Source organism: Siphateles boraxobius, unplaced genomic scaffold (assembly GCF_051911475.1).
Source record: "Siphateles boraxobius isolate OS27281-9 unplaced genomic scaffold, OSU_SipBor_1 56, whole genome shotgun sequence".
NCBI classification, from domain to species: Eukaryota; Metazoa; Chordata; class Actinopteri; order Cypriniformes; family Leuciscidae; genus Siphateles; species Siphateles boraxobius.
The window spans coordinates 9,279,501-9,302,145 of record NW_027509182.1 but is presented as its reverse complement, the minus strand read 5'-3'; the positions used below and the strand labels follow the sequence as shown (position 1 = coordinate 9,302,145).

General features: G+C 38.6%; 1 protein-coding gene across 2 annotated transcripts in view; it reads left to right on the top strand.

Moving 5' to 3' along the window:
- Nucleotides 1–22,645, top strand: part of flrt1a (fibronectin leucine rich transmembrane protein 1a) — a 98,661-nt gene that overhangs the window by 6,831 nt on the left and 69,185 nt on the right. The gene's annotated exons all lie outside the window — the stretch shown is intronic.

The window sequence follows — 22,645 nt, the reverse complement described above, 5'->3', positions numbered from 1 at the left end:
TGGTTGAAACAAACCCAGCATTTTTAGAGTGCATGGTTTGGTCAAAATACGGACCAATCTTTTTTTTAATGTTTTTATTAAATTTTTAAACCCCAAACATGTGTTACTTGCCGTTTCTTCATGTGGCACATGTAATACATAAAATTATACAATTGTAACATTAATATAGCTTATGGTTTACCTCAATGCGAAACTAGGTATACATATTTAATAACAGTAGCTTGTATAATTAATAAAACAACATAATTCATAATTAATGTTTTTAATGTACAGTATGTCTCATGCATTTATCCTGCATACATAATGCATAAAAAAGCTAAATTCTAACATTATAAATATGCTTTCTTAAGCCTACACATTTAATGCATGTATAATGCATAAAACGGCAATGCTATAAATATGCTTTGTATCACGCATTATACACATTTAATGCATGTAACACACACAATACATAAAATGACATTTTAGTAACATTATGCTTGTGCTTTCCATCATGCCCAGCACATAATAGGCTACATATTACAAATTCTATGCATGTTATATGTACTGCACCCATAGTACTTTGTCGCACTGTTGAGCACTGTAGGACACACAGGTGAATTCACACACATACTTTACCCCTGTACCTTAACAAATGGAGCATATTGCTTCACATCAGCAGTGGGTAAAACGTTAGCATATTGTGTGACCAGATTATAAAAGTGGATTTAGTAGAAAACTGTGAAACGGTACAGCTGCTAGCTCAAGGCGCACACTCTCTTACATACAAATCAAGAGCGCGGCCGCCGGTAACCATGGAAACAGGATTAGGCCCACCCTGCTGAAACAAAAACCTACCCAAAACATTTTAAATATGGGAGGGAATGACTTTCCTTCTCTTTCACTGCTAAGGCTTCCTGTTTGATTAATGCAACACCTCACGCCAGCATAGTTCATGTGTTTGGATCAATGGATTTCGCCCCAGATTCACACTGCACTACACAAGCCACATCCTCCGAGTCTTTCCACTCTCTTCACCTTCAATGTGTTGGAGTCTGTCCAGACTATTTATCTGTGAGTGTCTGCGGGAGGTGAAACAGTTGTACAGGAAATCTATTTGTCTTGTGTATCCCAAACAAACAAGCCAGAGTTGGCCTTTCTTTTTCTGATTTAATTAATATTTAGATTTCATGTTACCTCAGAATTAATTTATGTGTATGGTAGTGTTTTAAACTGCGTGTAGAATGGAACATGAAATTAAATGTCCTCCTTTTTTAGTTTTATACAAAACAAGTCATTTTGCAGACTGTCCTGGCTGCTCTTTACCTTACGATGAAAATTAAGTGTGACTAGGTACTTTTTAAGTAAGAAAAATCACTTAAAACGATCTTATACTACCAGGCATTTGAATGCTTGAATCTTATTGGTTGACGAACATTATAAAGGCTCCGATATACTCACGGCGAAGATCTTTTTCGTTCTTCGTTTTGGGGTAAAACAAAGTTCGAAATACGTGACCATGTACTGTAATGCCACCGACATTCCTGAGAGCAACGGTCAGATGAACATGTAAATATGTGCTGCACGCTTTCCTCTCACAAAAAAAATAAACACACAACAAAATTAAGAAAACAGCAAGCAGTTTTTAATAAAGCATAAGAAAAGCATCTGATCATAGCAATGTGGATTTGTTTGTGCAAGCTCTGCAATCCAGCACTCTAATATAGTCATGTCACGCTTATATATATGTGCAAATATTTTCAGTGAAACGCACGGCTTAAGTAGTTCCAGCAGGTCTTGAACACATGTCCCTATCACTTCACCAAATGATTTCAGTTATTTCAAAGGTCTTTACAGCCTACGGCAGGAAAAGAACCAAAACACACTGACCAAGCAAATAAATATAAACAATAGGATAAAAACGACAAATTATTTCCATGTTTTTTGCCACAAAATTACGTTTTATAATGTTCGGAAAGCACATACTCTCTTTCTCCCGCTCTCTCCCACTCAAACTCACAAACATACGGACACACACTCACAGAGAAACGTGTTGTCAGCGCTGCTCTGATGATTTTAACTTAAAAGCTACAGTACATTTCTCACTAGTGAGGTAATAATGGCACTGTTCTTGAAGCAGTAAAACTTATTGAGACTACGTCTCCCTATTAGTAGAGACGCTGCTGCCGAACTGTTGAGAGACAAGTTATTTACACACCCTTAATCTCTCTCTCTCTAATAACTGCATGAATAACTGCATTAGTCTACTATCAATGGCTCAAGCCTCAGTTACTAGCTATAAAATTACTTTTTGGAATTAGCAATGGAGGCGTGGGATAAAATGCGTAAGAAAATACGTATACACAAAAGTGTTTTAAGGGCAAAAACCTGACAAATGTCTTGAAATACAACATATGAACAATGGTTTGAGGTGTGACAACCGTAGTATAAGCAGAATAATCGACTCCGGTCTCCTTTGGGTCATGGCCGCATTACCACTTCGGGTGTGCATTATTTTATAGTAATTCAACGGTCCGTCGTCAGTTATTCCTTACATAAAATATGGCTTGAGAAGACTTGGAATATAGCACAGAATATATATAAACTTATTTTGGGGTATTTTGTCATTTTTGTCATATAAAGATATGGTGGAATCAGGCTTGTCCCGTAGATGGTTTGCTTGCATGCTTTAACCTTGTGAACGAACAGATCCGTTTGCGCTCTGGAGACACGTTCGGTCTTTCCGCTGGTAAATTCTGTCATGTAAAGTAGCGAATCCGCCATGGTGCGAGCGCAACAGGCTTTTAAAGGGAATGGGAGATGAGACTCTGATTGGTTTATTGCAGGTTACGCCCAAAACACACCCATTACTCATTAACAGAATAGGGACAACCGTTTTAGACCATGTGTCGGGTGTGCCAACCATTTTCCCCGTCGTTAAACTAGCAAAAGTGGATTCGGACACGCCATAACTACAATTGTGCCGTGTAGACCATGCGCTTAGATCGTTAAAATAGGGCCCAATGTCTTTGGTTCGTTTAAGCTCTGCACTGACAGATTTTGAAATCAGATATACAGTCACTTGCATCTGACTCAAATCTGGTTCTGAATGAAACTGGTCCCATTTGTAAGGATTGAAATTGGATTCAAATCTGAATTTCTGAGATTTTTGTCTGCTTTGGATTCAGTATTCTTTGTAGTTTGGAAAGTAACTGCTCAATAGTGTCAAGGCATGGGTTTGTAAAATACAGCTATGCCTCCTTGTTCATAACCACAGTGGGATGCCTTGGTGGAGGTGAGCAGAGGCTACATCTGCTTTATGCATCCTGAATTCTTTCTAATTTCACTTATTGTATAAATCACTTGGCATTGTGCTGACACCTACATCATTACCATAGCAACCAATGTAGATATAAACTGAAAATAAACTGCACTGACTAAACAACTGGACATGATTTAATCACTTGCTAAATAGTGTGGACAGTTAGTTCTAAAGTTGTGAGTGTGCAATGTAAATAAATCCATAATTTGTAAAACAAATCCATTAATCCATAAAACAAGTAATTTAGTCTTGTTTCCCAATAAAATATCCAAACGCCTTTAAAACAATATACATTTACTAAAGAAGCAAAGGTATGTAATATAATAGATTTGTCATTAAAATAATATCACAATGCAAACAGTTTAATAATCCTAACTTCAGGCTTAATTAAGAAATAGCATGACAAGGACATGTTTTTAATAGGTTTTGTGAGATTATGCCAAATATGTTTTGATTTGTATATCATTAAAGGTTCAGTGAGCAATTTCTGAGAAACGCTGTTGAAAGTGAGAAAGTTGAAAGCTAATCAGCTGTAGGGGGCGTGTCCACTCATGATGGGGGAGTAGAGAGAGTGAGCTAATCAGCAGTAGGGGGCGTGCCCACTCATGATGGGGGAGTAGAGAGAGTGAGCTAATCAGCAGTAGGGGGCGTGCCCACTCATGATGGGGGAGTAGAGAGAGTGAGCTAATCAGCAGGAGGGGGCGTGTCCACTCATGATGGGGGAGTAGAGAGAGTGAGCTAATCAGCAGGAGGGGGCGTGTCCACTCATGATGGGGGAGTAGAGAGAGTGAGCTGATCAGCAGTAGGGGGCGTGTCCACTCATGATGGGGGAGTAGAGAGAGTGAGCTAATCAGCAGGAGGGGGCGTGTCCACTCATGATGGGGGAGGAGAGAGAGTGAGCTAATCAGCAGTAGGGGGCGTGTCCACTCATGATGGGGGAGGAGAAAGATTGAGCTGATCAGCAGTAGGGGGCGTGTCCACTCATGATGGGGGAGCAGAGAGAGTGAGCTGATCAGCAGTAGGGGGCGTGTCCACTCATGATGGGGGAGCAGAGAGAGTGAGCTGATCAGCAGTAGGGGGCGTGTCCACTCATGTTCGGTGAGGAGAGAGTGAGCTGATCAGCAGTAGGGGGCGTGTCCACTCATGATGGGGGAGGAGAGAGAGTGAGCTAATCAGCAGTAGGGGGCGTGTCCACTCATGATGGGGGAGGAGAGAGAGTGAGCTAATCAGCAGTAGGGGGCGTGTCCACTCATGATGGGGGAGGAGAGAGTGAGCTGATCAGCAGTAGGGGGCATGTCCACTCATGATGGGGGAGGAGAGAGAGTGAGCTAATCAGCAGTAGGGGGCGTGTCCACTCATGATGGGGGAGTAGAGAGAGTGAGCTAATCAGCAGTAGGGGGCGTGTCCACTCATGATGGGGGAGTAGAGAGAGTGAGCTAATCAGCAGTAGGGGGCGTGTCCACTCATGATGGGGGAGGAGAGAGTGAGCTAATCAGCAGTAGGGGCGTGTCAACTCATGATGGGGGAGGAGAGAGTGAGCTAATCAGCTGTAGGGGGAGTGTCCACTCATGATGGGGGAGTAGAGAGAGTGAGCAAGAGGGAGATATGAAGAAATACGAGAGATGGCTGAAAGACATTACAAAAGTGAAAAGCGCAGAGGGAAATCACTGGAAAAAGAAGGGTTATGATCAGGCAAGAGCTTTAGGACCTGCGTTAATATTAGAAACGTTTTCAGCTCTGGGGAGACCTTACTGGGAAGACCTGAGCTAACTAGTTACTAGTAATGTTACTAGAGCTAACATTACAACAGCATATCTTGGTTCTGTGAAACCGCAAAACCAATGTTACTTACATATGGACGCAGAGGTTGCGTTGTTTCTGCTCTATACGTGAGTAACATTGGTTTTCCTGTTTCACAGAACCAAGATATGCTGTTGAAATGTTAGCTCTAGTAACAGCACAGTTTTGAGTGTCATTGTTTGTCTGGAATCTGTGTTTGTTGCTGGCGACTAATTACCAACTCTTGCTTGTATATACTTATATAATATCGGCCGATATGATAATTTTTTTACACATCGGTATCGTTCCGATGTCAATATAGGGCCGATGTGAACAGGCCAACAATCATTTTTGTGTATTTGACACGTGTGTAGGCTTATGTGGGGGCGGGGATGTTTGTTTTTGAACGAGCGCATACATTACACACATAATGTGCTGCAGCAGGTGCTGGAGGCGCAAGTTACGCACTCTGCCTTGTTCTGAACGACAATCAAAGTATTGTCGCGCTGGAGTTACGGGGTTATGATGTAGCAATTACCTCAGACACACATGTAAGTTACATGTTTCACAGTGATTGCTTTTGTTAGATTACTGAATAATGGCATACTCTCGGGGGGAAATGATGGTGAAAATGAAAATGATCAAGGTAAGAATGACACACGACACAGGTGGATAAAAAAGATAATCTTTTAAATCCAGTGATAGCTAGCGGTAGCCTTTAGGCTAGCTAGCGATGCTACTTCACAAACTAGACACGAACACATTTCGAGCCATAATCAACAACTTATCTAGTAACAAGCGCTGCATTAGAGCAGGCTTGTAGGATATCTTAATTCACAGCCCGTAATACAACTCTACATGTAGGCTACATCTGAAATAAAATGCTAGCTCTCGCTTCTCAATGACAGTCCACTGACTGAAAACTACGCGAGTTGGTTAACGTTAGTTTGAGCCGCAACGACACTACCATTATACACCAGCAGCAGGAATGTAGTAATTTAGAGCCTACCGTTTGTTGAACCCTGGTTAAAAGACATTTTTATCATAGTGAGTCCAATAGGGTTAATATTGCTTACATTTTAAGTGTTATCATGACATTGTGCTATAAAATAGAAGTTAAGGTCTTTTGCCTTAGTAGGTTAGTACTGTACTTTAAAGTTTTGAACTGTTGTACAATGTTCACAGAATACAATGACTTGGTCTCAAGTGAGTTAGATGTTTATTGAGAATACTCAGGTTTGGCTTATTCATAGTGTGAATTCAGGACACACTTGTATCCTTTATAAAAATGTATTTTTATATAAATATTTTGCACACAGGTAAAGGTGCCCAATATCAGTCATTTCTGAAAATAAATTACAAAAGAAAAAAAGTGTTTTGGAAAATAGCTCTTTATTTGATTATCATAAAAATGTGTTTTCTATACAGAGATATCGACATCGGTAAATATCGGTATCGGCCATAAACAGCAGTATTAATATCGGTTATCGGCATCGGCCACAATTTTCACATCGGTGCATCACTACTCGTGTGTACTTTATGTTCATTTTCTGGGGTACTTTATACTTCATTATGTTCAATGAAGGGAGGAGTGTGTTTGTTTGAGTTGATTTCAAATATCAACAGTTTCTCAGAAATCGTTTACTGCGCCTTTATTTTAGTTTTTATTAATATTTTGAATTCGTTTTTATTTCCATATATTCTGTTTTCATTTTTATTTTTATTTTGCATTTTTATTTTTTGTCATTTTTAGTATTTTTTTGTAAAATAATGTAAAATATGTGTATATATTTTATTTTAATTAATTTATTTTTAAAGATTTAATTTATTTCAGGTTTAGTTATTTTAGTATATCAAGTTAAACTATATTAAAATAAGGAATGTTGTTTTGGCAACTAGCTGAAATTATATTTTATTTTATTAAAGTTAATGTTTTTTCAACATTTATTATTATTCAAGTAATGAAAATGTTGGTTTATGTTGCTTTCAAAAGAGATACGTTTAGATCACAGCTCTGCCATCAAATTTTGATCTGTACAAAAGTCGTGACAGACGAGTGTGAGGGAGACACAAGATGAGACTAACATAATGAATGGAGGAGAATGCTCAAGTCAGTGCGTGACAAAGAGTCTCATTAGATAAATATCAGAACTGCTGCTATATTTAGCAATACAAACTAATTAATGATAAGCAATCTTGATTTGGTCTGCATAGGCTGAGCTTTGCAGGCTGTGCTTGTGGCAATGACAGACTATATTTCACAAAAACATTCTCAGAAGAACAGGTGTTGATCTTCAAAGTGAATGAATTAATTACAAATACCCTCATCCAGACAATTACAATGAGTTAATTCTTCATTGTTTGGTTGTGTTTATATGGGAAGGCAGACTATTTTCTGGATGCCATTTAACAAAATCTGGCTGTTATCATACAGGAAGTACACAACTGTATTTAGTTTACTCTTTACCCATTGATAAGATTTTCCATCATTTACGACAAAACGCTTTCCCGCTTTCAATGAGTTTTTCTAGCAATTCGTGTTTTCACTGTTATTGAGTAGGGGGTGCAGGTACGGACCTTCTGAAATAATAAAAAATCTCCGGATCCAAAAACAAGTGAAGAAGAAGATCTGTGTAAATCAGAAGGTGAGGAGAGGAGATTGCTTACGCACAAATAAGCTAACATGATCATCAAACATTTAACAGCATATAAATCAATTCTGCCTAGTTTACAGAATGAAATGTTGACCCAGGATGACGTATAGGACTGTGAAGTTTTGGAGGTGTTGATGGACTTGATCTACTGTGTTTTGATCATTGTTCTAAATCCGGTCCAGACCAAGTCGTTGACAAAAAAGTGATTTTCTTAGCTTTTTGTTCGAAATGTTGTTTTTTGATGAAACTAGTACCTACATTCAAGTGTTGATAAAAAAAGAATGAATGAAGCTAGAATAATTTTTTCTTTATTTTGTTTAATATATATTCAGGGTTTACATGGCGTTGCTTGGCAACTTAAAAATAAAATACTGGGAAACGAGTGGCTTATTTTTTACTGCCTGTATGAACAAATAACGGAAATCGAGCCCCCCTTTTGTTCTCACCATCAAAATAACAAGTCGATTTCATCCATCAAATCTTATTTAACCGACAGCAGCTTGCAAAGAGACAAACATCTAAGAATAATAGCTTTTTTCCAAAAGTATGCATGCTCTTTTGAAAGGAAATGTTTTGTTTTTTGCTGATTTTAAAATGTTGTTTTATCATACTTTGTCTTTTTTTGTATGTAGATATATTCTAACATTATTTGTTTATTTTGTTATTGGGCAAACACTTGACAATCTGTTTCATGAGGTAGTGAAATCAGTCGTTGTGTCAGTCATGTTTGTAATCAGTCAGGGCTTTATGGATATTGTGCATTAAGAGCTACTCTTTCCCATTTATCAATTTGATAACATGCACGTGCTGGGCAAAATTGTATTACATTAACATTCATAATAACAGAAGGAAGGAGGGAGAAAGGGTGAACCTCAAAATGACATTAGAAACAAACTAGTGCACACATACTGTACATGCACAATTTGTGGCCGGCTTTGACACATAATGCATGTCATGATTTGATTCTTCTGGCCGAGGGCTCGTGAATATTAACATAAATGCGCAAGCTACCTATCAAATGTAAATACAATTAAAGTCAACATGAAACCTCTTTAATTTTGTAATAGGAAGATTGTATTGGATTTAATTATCCACTGGAGATTCATTGGATGGTGAAAAGTGTGGAAGGTGGTTGTAAAGCTGGAAAATAAGACCTAATCTTCTACATGTTTGCCATGATATATTCATTCTAGAGTGAGCTATATTTGGGGTTCGCTATGTTTATATATTGATTTCTAGAGTCTAAAACGTAATACTTAAATGAATGTTAATGAATGTTAGTTAATGATAAAAAACATATGAAACAAACAGAATAATATAATAGGCCAAACTATTTTCCAATATACTAGGATTTGAGGCACAGACATTCTAATTTCTCACTATTTAGGGCAGATCGTATGTGAATTGAGACACAAGCTTTTCTTGTTTTGTGTCTATGCATTGACACTCACAAGCACACAGTGATTTTTGTTCAGCCAATAGGGATTTTCTCTTAGTAATGTGACATGATGGAACATGCAAGGGCAATAGCACTAGATTATATATTGTAGATTTGAAGATTTAGTCATTCTTTTACTAAAGCCTCAAATCAGTGTTGTAAAATATCATAAAAGAAGTGCACATTAGTGGTGCACAGTTAGACAAACACCCTTGTTTAGTAGCCATCACATTGTGTTAAAAATAAAACGCATTATGGACGATCTGGATGTCAAACTTCTTTTGCTAGCCACAGTGTAGGGAATAATCAGCTTTTGTGTGGAAACATTATAAATCAACAATTTTCAACTTGTTATCCATTAAATATTAGTTTCAAGGTACATTCGGAGTCTTCTACTAAAATAGCCATTTTACAAGAGAAAGGAAAAAAAGGTTTGTAACAGATAAGACTAACAAGTATCTGAATAAAATGATTACAATGATGTCAGAGCCATTATATGATTAGCTTACGAGCAGCCAGTTTGACCGTTACTTAAGCAACACTGACGCCAAGGTTGCCATCTCCTACTTTAATAAGAAAATGTGTGTTGTATCACTGAGGACATACCGTATGCACTGCACTGTAGCTACACACAGTATCCAACTGCACATTTTTAGGAATAATCTCCATTTGGCCAAATATAATATAATATAATATAATCATATTATATAATATAATAATTTTTAGAATTGGAGACACTGAATTGTCCATAGCTGTGACTATGTGTGTTTGCCCTGTGATGGATTGGCCATCCATATTACCATTTATTCTGATTTTTTGTTCGTTAAAGCCACGATCTCATGAAAGTGCGTATCTATAGCACAAATTTTATTTCTTGTGCCATTTACTAGCCTGGCAACCCAGACCCACTTCAAGATGTTAGGTCTGGGAACTCACCATTGGCATGCCTCAATCCGAGGGGCGGGAAAAACGGTTGTCTTTCAAATTCTCTCTGCAAGCAATAGGATAGCGCTACAACCAACCAGAGCTACGAACGGTTGTGGCTGATTGAGTCCCATGTGTTTTTCCCACCGGTGGAGCTAGTTGATATATTAAACTTTTGCCGTATCCCGTCGGCAAAACTCCAAATACATCTTCCTTTTTAAAGAATGACTTAAGTGCCGTTCTTTGTTCTTTTCTCAAAGAAAAGCTGAACTCCAAGTCCTCCAGTGTCGCGGCCAAAGCCGATTCGAAAGGCCGTTGTTCGCCAGCAGCAGCGGTCATCTTCTTTGTTTTCAAGTAGCAGGGAATTCACGCGGGACCGTCACAACTCTGCTGTCATTATGTTAAGCCCGCCCACCAACTCTATACACAATGTGATTGGCCTGACTAGAGTTTGGGTTTTCCCGCTTGAAAGCCATCGGAGAGTTGTGAGACTACCCTGTCTGCAAAATAAATTTAGCTGCCGCTAGGGTGCGTCTAGATTTCTAGGCTAGCCATTTATGGCAAAAACAGTTTTTGCGTGCATATGATACGCCGTTTTTCGTGTGCATATGTAATGCACTTTATGGCGTGTAATACGCACGCACTCCAAACCCCTAATCCTACCCCAGGGGTTTACAGTGTGTATCATGCAAGCAAAAACTATTTTTTGCCGTATAAATGGCATGAGAAATAAAATTGGTATAGATACGCACTTTCATGAGATCTCTCTCCCACACAATAACTGAAGCACATGTGCAGGCTGCAATGATAGCCCTTTTTGTCCTCCTCTGCCTCAATGGTGATGTTTGGCGATCTTCGCATATATCGCAGAGCTAGCATCAAGCATAGCCTATTTCACGTTCGTCCATCTGTGCAAGAACCCCCTTTAAGCATGCGCGATGTTTCAGATAGTATCAAGTGTAAATACATGAATCGGATATGGGTCACAATTGAAAGAACGTGTAAATGGACGGTAAAAAAAAAATCAGATATAGGCAACAAATCAGAATTGGGCATCAAGACCTGCAGTGTAAACGAGGCAAGATATTTTCCTGCCCACAGCTGAGATAGGCCCTCGCAACCCACGATCCTAGATAGGACCAGAGGCGGACAGAGTACACAGCTTCATTACTTGAGTAAAAGTACAGATACCCCTTGCTAAATTTTACTCAAGTACAAGTACTACAGTCAGATGTCTACTTAAGTAAAAGTACTGAAGTACTTGTTTTTAAAAGTACTTGAGTATCAAGAGTCCAAGAGTACATTTTCTAACTATTGCATTACTACTGCCACAGTGCTTACATTTATGTACAGAAACGTCCTACATGGAGTTATGAAAAATGTTAATGTAAATACCTTGGAGAATTTAAAAGGAATTGAAAGTAAAATCAAGTCATTTTCATCGATTTACCATGTTGCTTTATTTAACATTTCTCACTTGCCCACAAGGCAGTAGCACAATGGCAACACTCTGACAAACCTCTGCTGGAGTTTTAATGGATTTTTTGCACCCACATTTGAACCTGTTTCGTCCATGGAGTTGACTTTGGCGGAAAGCTGAAGGTGATTGCTGATAGACTGTCCCAATCAGTGGCGCCTGCACAATCCAATCAAGTTTGAGAGGGAAACAACAAATTGAGGGTTTCCGATAATTTTTTTTTTTCCTTTATTATTTTTTTTAGAAGTAGTAACGGGTACTCACGGTTATGGATAGAAATGTAGTGGAGTAAAGAGTACAATATTTGCCTCTCAAATGTACTTGAGTAAAGTCATGAGTACTCCCCAAAAATGATACTCGAGTAAAGTACAGATCCCCCAAAATTGTACTTAAGTACTGTACTCAAGTAAATGTACTCCGTTACTGTCCGGCTCTGGATAGGACAAGTGGTTTGGAAAATTAATGGGTGGATTGATGGATGGACTGTACTGTTCACAGAACAGTTTTAGAAAAGTACAAAACATCTACACATTGTATATTGTTAGAATAGCCTATATCCTTTGTTTATTGAATTCATCACAAATGATGAGGGTATACGGAAATTCCCCCCCAACCAACACACGTTTTTTTTTTTTTTTTTGCTGTATTTTGCAATTTTACTTGCTATAACCATCTCTTTGAAAATTGAATCTACTTCATTTAAAATTCAATTTTGCTAAGTGTCAAAGAGAAAAGGGTCTTTATAAGATGGATGCAGGCCAGTTTCTCCTGCACTTTTCTGAGAGAAAGACCAAACTCTATTAGCAGTGAATAGACCTAATCAGAGCATTATCTTTATGTTGCTGCAAGACTTTCAAATCTCTATAGTAGCCTACTGCGTAGAATAAAAATAAATTATATAGAATAAAGAATTTATTCTTCCATACCATCAAGCATCTGGAAATCGACAGTCTGCATTAGGTCAGAGTGGCTATGCATAACATAATGGTCTATATACTGTGTTTCGCATGATTTTAGTGCATTCCTTTAAGGCGCCTTAAAGGAATTGTGAAAAATAAGTGTGCTTTAAGGCGCCTTAAAGGAATTGTGAAAAATAAGTGTGCTTAATTGCATTGAATGTGCACTTGTAGTGTGCTTCAAATCTTAAAAACATATATTTTTAAAAAACTGTAGGTAGTAATAATATTAATGGAAAATGGTAATTGAAGTATACTTAAAGAGAGTTTACTTTCATACTGTAAATGTATTTCTTATGACACTTCAGTACACTGTAATGTCAAAATAAAAGTGTTAATTTAAAGTACATTTTAAATTATGTTTTAATAGGCTTTTGTCATGCTTTAAAGTAGCCTACTCTTATTTTGATGTGTTGACTAACATACTAACTTAGATATTACATTTAAAGGTAATACATTTTAAATGTACTAAATTGCAACTTCTTTATTTTAAGTGCATTAAAGTATATTTTAGTTTACCATACAGTAAATGCTTGTCAGTACATTTGCCAGTACACTTTAACCATATTCCAAAGACAATAGAAGTAGCCTAGTTCTGAAATTACATATAAAGATGCACTAAAAGAAAAACACTCAAGTTCAACTAATTGGATTTAATGTAAATGTTAACTATAATACATTTTCATTTTATTGTAAATAACATGCCTGAAAACACGAGTATCTAAAAAAAGCATCACATTTGTTTCGCACTGAAGTATGTTCTTTTACAATGCATTAATTCCATTAGTACTCTTTTAAAAAGTATGCTAAAGTGTACTTCTTTTTAGGGTTCAGGCCTGTTTACAGAACAAAATGGATGATTCTGGAATTAGTGGGGCTGCTCTAGAGCAGATGTAAAATAAAGGTAACAGCACATAAGCACCAGCTCGATTTGTTCAAATCCTCAACCCTAAGTATGAACAATAGACATTGTTCATACTTAGGCAAGGCAAGGCAAGACATTGCCTTGAAACTCGCAGCATTATTCAATATGTTGACACAATTTCAACCGAAACAGAAAGTCAGGGCAGGACAAATCGAACAGCTTTTTTAAAATAGCCAATAGCATTTATATCACAGATCGACCAGAGCCGTTGAACTGGGTAAAGCCGTTCCTAATCTCTAACAGTACCTCCTCCTAATCTCCAATGCTATCTCACGACCAATTCGTACAAGTGTGTATAAAGTGGCTAATTCGTATGAATTCGTACAACCTCACTCGTACGAATTCGTAGGATTTGTCTAAATCCCAGTGATGGGTAGGTTTAGGGGCGGGGTCAGGTGTAGGTCATTCGTGCGGATTCATACGAATTAGCCACCTCTTAAAATACGTACAAATTGCCGTGAGATCGGGTTGCCATATCGGTTTAGAATACATCATTCTGTGTAGAGTTCAAACTGGTCAAATACGTTTTGTGGTCTGCGCCGACTCGCTCATATGATACGCTCTGTGCTATCTTGTCTCTGGACCGGAGCTGAGGAGCTTCGTTCCTTATCCCCGACAGTATATAGTGCACCATGCGCCATTCTAAAATAGAAGTGTGTGAATAAGTGACCAATTTCAGTCGCAGCTTCAGCGTCTATTTATAATGTAGGGGGCGGAGCTTCAGATTCGGAGCATTTGATTGGACAGAGAGTCTGATGAGAAGCTGAAGTGTAGATTGATGTTATCAAAATCATTGATCCATATCGGCGGAAGTAAGAGACTGTAAGTTTTGAACGCTTATGTCTTCTAAATGCGAATCTTATTATTTTGGAGCACACTAGCTTATAGATAACAGTAAGGCTAACATATTCATACTAAAAGCCAAAAAACGTCCATTTTGATTTCATGGGGACTTTAAAGCATGATCCTCTCAGCAAGTCGTCACACCAATCTCAATCTTCTTCTCTTCCCACATTGCCAAAACACAACAACAGGATGCTTTCTATAATGCTGCCAGGGAACAAGTGAACACTTGCCAAAAACGAATTGCGAGTGAAAATTGGCTTTGGTGAGTAAATAGAATGTTGGCTGATAACAGTGTTAGGAAATGCAAAACAATACGATAGTGAAATCACAAGGTGAGAATGATATATCACGGAAAACACTCATTGAGAGTAAATTGTCTCAATTCTGCACTGCAAGATTTCAAGAGTTAGTTTATCTATACAGCGCCTGAAAAGATACTTTGGACCAACATACAAAAAAAATAGTTTAATTTGTTACAGACAAATTTATTTGTTTTTCAGCAATATATTACTATTTATGATTTGGTTCAAACCTTAAATTTTAATTTAATGTTAGTTAATTAATAATATTTGTTTTCCAAAAGATGAAAACATTCATACAAAGTAAAAATATTATAATAACACTTAACAATAAGGTTTCATTTGTAAACATTAGTTAACTACACTAGTTTACATCAACTAACAACTACCAAAACTTTCACAGCATTTGTGAATCTTTATTAATATTAATTTAAACTTTTATGAATACATTTTAAGATCCAAAGTTGTATATGTTGACATTAGTTAATGAACTACCATAAACATTAACTAACATTATATTGTCCATTGTTAGTTAATGCATTAATTAATCTTAACAAACAAGAACTTATCATAAAGTGTTACCAAGATTATTTATTATAAAGACCATACCATACTTAATCAATAAATGTTTTATTGTCAAACAAAACGAAGACCCTCCCTCCTCCTCATCCCGTCTTCTCCCCCTCCCTTCCGTGCCCAAACAAAGACGCCTTATTTTTTCCACAAATATGCCTATTTTATTTATATTTTAAAAATTATTACATAATTTAATGAGGGGCCAGTTCTGTTTAAGACGGAGCCGTTGTTTATGCTCACTAGGAAACGCGAAGCTAAAGTTATCTTGGTGAATCAAGACAGAACACTTCAGAATGTTAAACAAACATATCTAGAATCAATATTTATTATTCTCTCTCTGACATTAGAGCTTTATCACATGGATTAGATGTATTTAGCAGCAGCAGTTTTTTCTTCATTTGAAAAAATATCTAATATTTGAGTTACATAAAAACTTTTTATTTGTTTTCTTCCTAATTGTCCTTTAAATAGTGGTCAAGAAACCCCCCACCCCAAAACAAAAATGGTTTGGCCACTGATCAAAATTTGATGTTGTCATTTGATTTGAAGTTCAGTTGGCTAACGTTACGCTCAAAATGTCCGGTCAGCACAAGTCCGATGCTCAGAAAAGAAAAGAGAAGAAGAGAAGAAGAAAATAGAGGCCTTCGAGTCGAGATGTCCTAAAAAAATTTTTATTAAAAGGTGGTGACGGTGAAGCTGGAACTAACATTAGTAAATTAAAGTCAACGTAGAGCAAGGTAAGAAACGACGCAGCAAACGTTTATGAGTGTTGTCAAAGACCCGGTACTTCGGTACCAAGTCGGTACTATTTTTTTTTTTAAACGTCACGCCACGGTACCAGGTTTTCTCAAAGCCGGTAGCCTACTTGTTGCGCGTGCAGTTGCGTCCTCTTCATAAAAGTGCTGAGACATTGCGACCGGCGGTGCTGCTGATGTGGTGGCTTTAAATCCACTTGTTGATAAGAAAGGAGGAAAGAGCCACATATGGAAATATTTTGGATATTAGCTCATAATAGGGAGGTGGCGCGCTCGTTTTTACAGGCGCGCAAGTTGTTGCATAGCAACGACAGACGCCACGGGAGAGCACGCGCTTGTGGAAAGGAGAAAGTGGTGAGAACTGCGCTCTCCGTGATGTTGAGGAAGTATTAGCAAACAATTCATTGATTTCTAGCCCTTGCATTAGCTTTACTACTAGATATACGGAGATGAGAAATAAAAAGCCGGCTGAAATGCGTCACTGTCGGCATCGATGAACAGATAATGGGCCAGATCCGAGTCTATTTTTGCTGCGCTGCTCATGCTTAATTAAAAGTGAAAGCACACTTTTGATGGACAAAAAATAAATATGATTTCACATAAAAAGTGCCCAAAATGCACAGATTTTGCATGTCTAGTGTGTTTTAACAAGAACTGCAGTAGGCTATGTAAGAAAAGAAAATGAAGACATTTATAGAAAATGTACCCATTTAAACGTTTTTTTATTATTCAGTTTAGGTAAAAGTAGGCTATATGGTGTTTTATTTAAAAAAAATGGAAGTCTGCTGAAGATGGAAGAGCAGGGGAACAGGAGAGGAAGAGCAAGGGAAAAGGAGAGATCTGGGGGGATGGGGGGGCCCATCTAAGATTATCTTGTCCCGGGCCCAGGCAAGACTGTCAGCTGGCCTGACCTTGTTGTCGGATTGGAAGCCCTTCTGCCGGCGGAGTTCTTGCCAGCTTTCGAAGGCTTCTCTGATGTAAATTCGGTACCTCGCGCATTTCTTATCCTTTTCCCTCTTTGCTGTTTGTTCATCGGAATGTCGTCTCTTTGGTCGTGTGTCGGCCAAGTCAAACTTAAAAAGAATATAATTCAAACTTCCCGCTTCATGCTTCTCTCTCCTCCACACCCCCCTTAATGTGTACGCACACTAACCCCCAAACCCACAAATCCTTCTAGTCGGTTATTGGCTGGAACTGTTTGTTATGTTTCGTGGCGCGGGTTGTTTTTGTTTTTGTTGCCGTTTGTGGAGCCTGTGGTGTCTGCAGAGACCGCGTTTTTTTTTTTACAGTATGTTCAGGGGACAGGCAGATAGCGGACAGTGAGGAGATGTTTGCTGTATGTGACAAAAAATATTTTGGCCTAAAAAATGCGTGACATTACTTAGAGCACCTTTAACCAGGAAGACTTTTACAACTTACAATTTAAACACAATTGTGTCTTTTAATTTTTCCTTTAAGTAGTATTATTTGCTTTGAGATAAACTGAACAAAACAGGCTTAAACCAGAAACCATGATTTTCAATTAGACCAATATACAAATGCACTTTAAATAAATGACAGTGTCATTTCACTTTTTTCACTGCAGTTCTATCAGAAAGACTCGGGAGGCAAAATAGCGTAACAAAGCATACATTTATTAACAGCCCAGCAAGCAAGTATTTATAAAGTTCTTTGGCGTAGAACTTTGGCGTAGAACTAAAGTTGGTAGCTCGCAATCCGAGGGTAGTGGATTTTCTGCATAAAGACAAAGGCAGGGGGGCAGCCGAACCCCCGGGAGTTATGGGAAGGGACCATCCTGGTGGAGGTGGTGAGGATGGAGGGGAAGGGACCATCCTGGTGGAGGCGGTGAGGATGGAGGGGAAGGGACCATCCTGGTGGTGGTGGGGAGGATGGAGGGGAAGGGACCATCTTGGTGGAGGTGGTGAGGATGGAGGGGAAGGGACCATCCTGGTGGAGGTGGGGAGGATGGAGGGGACGGGACCATCCTGGTGGAGGCGGTGAGGATGGAGGGGAAGGGACCATCCTGGTGGTGGTGGGGAGGATGGAGGGGAAGGGACCATCCTGGTGGAGGTGGGGAGGATGGAGGGGACGGGACCATCCTGGTGGAGGCGGTGAGGATGGAGGGGAAGGGACCATCCTGGTGGTGGTGGGGAGGATGGAGGGGAAGGGACCATCCTGGTGGAGGTGGGGAGGATGGAGGGGAAGGGACCATCCTGGTGGAGGTGGTGAGGATGGAGGGGAAGGGACCATCCTGGTGGAGGATGGAGGGGAAGGGACCATCCTGGTGGTGGTGGGGAGGATGGAGGGAAATGAAAGCGTCAGCATCTGGGAACTCAGACATGCGTAAGTACCGATCTTTTATACTGCAAGTATTAGATCATGATTGGTTAGATGTGAAGGCAATAAGTGACGTAACGATTAAGTCTACCTGGCAGAACTTACGCTAAACCTTTCATTTCTTGTGCTGTATTTCCTGGAAGGCTAGAATCTGGAGGGATTGATGTGGACTCGTTCTGTGTTTAGGGTCCATGTCAGACAGGAATCTTTAGGAGTTCATGGTTTGCATCATTGCATTGTTAAGATTGATTAGGGTGTGGTTTACTCTGCGTCTGTACTCGGAAGTACTGTAGTAAAAAATACAATCAAGCTAATGGAGTTTTGCTCTGCTGTCAGTGATAGAAAAGACTGGTAACCACCCAAAACAAATTATTTTCATTCATTATATTCATTCTTGAACCTCTGCGTTCTTCCACAAATAAAATATACACGTTCAGAACATAGTTTCTGTTGTACTTTAATGAAATATATATTGATGTATATGTGTGTGTGTGTGTGTGTGTGTGTGTGTGTGTGTGTGTGTGTGTGTGTGTGTGTGTGTGTGTGTGTGTGTGTGTGTGTGTGTGTGTGTGCGTGTCACCGGAACACTGTTGTTTTTGTTTAGTATTTAAGGCCATTTTATGATGGGGTGCTTCCTCAAGAATCAGAACTAGAACTTAAAATCTTCAATTTCCATCTCTAGTGGAGTAGAAAATAAAAGGAGACAAGGAGTGTGTGAATCCTATTGAAAGAAGTGTGACAGACTTGCTAACATGATCCGAAAAGTAGAGAAGAACAGAGAAGAAATATTAACTAGAATGCAGATGGCATGCAGGGCTACACGGACAATTTTCACTCAGAAATTTATAGTAAATTGCTATTATTTTAATTATTAAATAATACATTGAATTAAATGTGAAGTGAACATTTTAAGTAAAAAGACAAATAGTATTTTCATGTGAAACGTACTCCAATAATCTTTGTTTTATTTACGTTGTTTTGTTTTATAAAAAAAAAAAATATATATATATATATATATATATATTTACAGTGTACTGGTGTGCTTCTTACTGTAACTAGCTTAAACAGAAATACTGTCTTGGGCAACCAGCTTCACTATGCTGCTGGAGTAGATGGGCCAGCACTAACCATAACCAGTAGCTTTAAGTACCTGTAATAATTCCCTGTTTACACCTGATATTTAGATTTAGATCATTTAGTTGATCGGATCACAAGTGGACGACGCTAAATACAGGTGTAAACAAGATCTAAAATGTTTTGAGCTTGTCCACTTTCGACCACTTCCAGAGGTAGTTGAAAACACATTCGACCGGATTGCTTTCGTAGTGTAAGCGATCATGTGTTTGAATGCTTTCGAACAGCCACAAAAGACCGTCTACTCGCCGCCTACTGATCTAATGCGTAAACATTATGGGAAGCGCGCCAGCAAGACAGGATTTAAATTTTGTTGGCTGAAGACCCAAGTTTAGTTTGAAGACGAAAAACATACCAATCACTATGTTCTCTCAGCGTTCCTGATTTTAACATACACTCACAGCGTTCGTCTGGTCTTGCAGCTGTCAGAGCAGAAACAAAAGCTGATGCTCTCCGTATGTTTTTCGGTTGTCTCCGTGCGCGTTCATTTGAAATTGGATCATTAGATCGAAGGATCTGAAAAAACTCATACATTTACCCACCCCATAGTCCCTCTCCTCGAAGAAATCAGGACAGAAGTTGCTGAAAGTGGACAAAAGAGATGGATTAAAACACTTTTAAACGGGTGTGTGTCGCCTCTCCCTGTAAACAAGGCTGTGAGAAGCAGGAGAGCTGTGGGTGAATCAACACCTTCAGGGAGATTTGCATAACATGCATATAGAGATAGATTGCACCAGTTGGATATATGGTGGAAGCTCTCATCAGTATGGAGATACTTAAATCAGCATCACAACCTCCATACAAATGCACACATCAGTCCACATTAGAAACATCACATATTTACACACAAGATCCACAAGTAGGGCCTACATGAACACCTCCCTCGAATGCATGCTTTAAAATATACAGTGTTTTGTGAGCTCTTTGTAATCCGCAAATACATACAGTACAAGTTATTTATTTGCACATATAAATTATGAAACAAACTCAAGTCATTTTGCATTAGTGGATCATTTTGACAGAATGGTTATCTTTAAGACAGAATACAAATGGAAATAGCTCACATTTATTTGTGCATTTAATGAGAGATTTTAGTATTTGTTTATCCTTTAGTAACTTAATACATTAGAACACTTTTGTATACAACGGCAAGACAACTTTAAAACAAGATCAGTTTAAAAGATAAGCAATTTTAAAGATTTTAATATTATATTAATTTGAGAAAAAATGGTTATTCTTCATTTTTGTGGTCCACTTTAGACATTCTACTAACTATTAAGTAAATTTGCGACTACATGTCAAACTCTCAGTAAACCACTCAAAATAATTATTTGGTTTGAGTAGGACATACTTAAATTAAACTACAACGTAATTATTTCAGTCAAATTAACATTTATGAGTATTTAGCACTTTCTTTTTTTTAAAGTTCAATGAACATTTTCGAATAAATATTGAATAACTCGCATTTAAGACCAAATTTCACTTTTTATTCTTCTGCCACTGAAAATAGTCCCACTAGAGCCAATCCTTGAGCTTTGAGTGCCACCAAGAAACACTCGGACTAAAAGCCTATAATAAACACTGAAAATCTGGAATAAACTGTGAATAATAGAGAATTGACGGGATTAAAGTGTTTTAATTAATCCTCTCAATCAAGAGCCTCCCGGCTTTTTTATTTTGGTGTAAGAGAACACACAACGAGAAAACACTCCAGTTTTAAAAGAACTCGCTCCTCGATCACAGGCAGTTTCAAAGTTCTCTCTCCTCTCCGCTTCAATAAGTTTTATAATTTCCACACATATTCCTGTCTTGAGTGCCACAAACGGATAGGTAAAATGGTATCAGCACTCAGAGAACAGTTGGATCTTCTTGCGTGACATGCATGTTCTCTTTCATGTCTGCATTTCCAACCCAGCACCATTGGGCTACTGTTTATGAACGATTATGAACCACAATTAGGTAAAATCAACCCAGCTTCCTTACACTCTCAACCCAGCCTTTGGGTTAAAAAAGAAACCCAGCATTGTTTATACTGTAGTGTATCGTGTTTTAAAGAGCTCATATTATGCCCTCTTTCAAAGTCTTGATTATGTTTTTGGGGTCTACTAGAATAGGTTTTCATACTTGAATGTTAAAAAAAAACATTTTTCATTTATTGACTACCTTGTAGCCAATAAAGTCAACGTGCGGGCGGGCTTTAGCATGTCATTAATTATGACCGCTCTGAAGCAGGGAGTCTCAAGAGAAGCCAGGTTATCCTGGTATATTTTTCTAGTGATATATAAAAATCGGGTACATTTAGCAATATAGCGGGTGAATTACGTATATGATGTATATTACGATGTTGTAATGAATATGCCTTTCTCCAATGACTTTCTTAGTTGTTCAAAGCGTTTCTAAGAATGCTGACTGATACTGAAGTCACTGAGATGGCAAATGGGAACATGGTTTGTATAGCATCAGCCTATTAGCTGTGGAATAACATAGTTAAGCAAAAGGCTAATCATATTAATAACCGTTATGTGTCCAACGTTGTAAATAGCGATACCATTGTGCAGCGTCTACCTAAGTTGGCCGAGTGTTTTTCTGAACTGATTTAAGTGGAGGCGGGGCTCATTAGCATATTCATAGATCGATGTATACTAAACGAAGCAAGGGTGTAGAGTTACATTCAAGCTATTTTAAGGCAAAAATAAATAAAAATAACGTCCCGGGTTACGTATGTAACCCTAGTTCCCTGAAGGAACGAGACGCTGCGTGTCATTGCCATACTCCCGGCATTCCCTTGATCGACTTGCTCCAGGAACGTCGAGCTGCGTGAAACGCTGCGGGAACCCTAATACCCACGTCGCCATAAGAGCAAGTGACCGACTGTGTGAATCAAAGATTAAATTCAGCCGAAAGCACCTGCGCCCCAGGGGTGGAGCTGAGGTCTAGGTCATAAAACCTGACGAAAGTATGCGGTGAGGACCAGCCTGCCAGGATGTCCGCTCCCCGATTTAAATACCCCGGGAGATAAATCGCCCTCAATGAGAGAAGCTTCCCCTGGGACCATAGAAGGATCCGGCGAGCCAGATTGTATAACGGGCGAGAGCGCAGACCCCCCTGATGGTTTATGTAAGAGACCACCGATGTGTTGTCGGACCGGACAAGAACATGATGACCTCTCAGGTCTGGCAGGAAGTGCTTCAGAGCCTGAAACACTGCCAACATCTCTAGACAATTTATATGCCAAAATCGATGA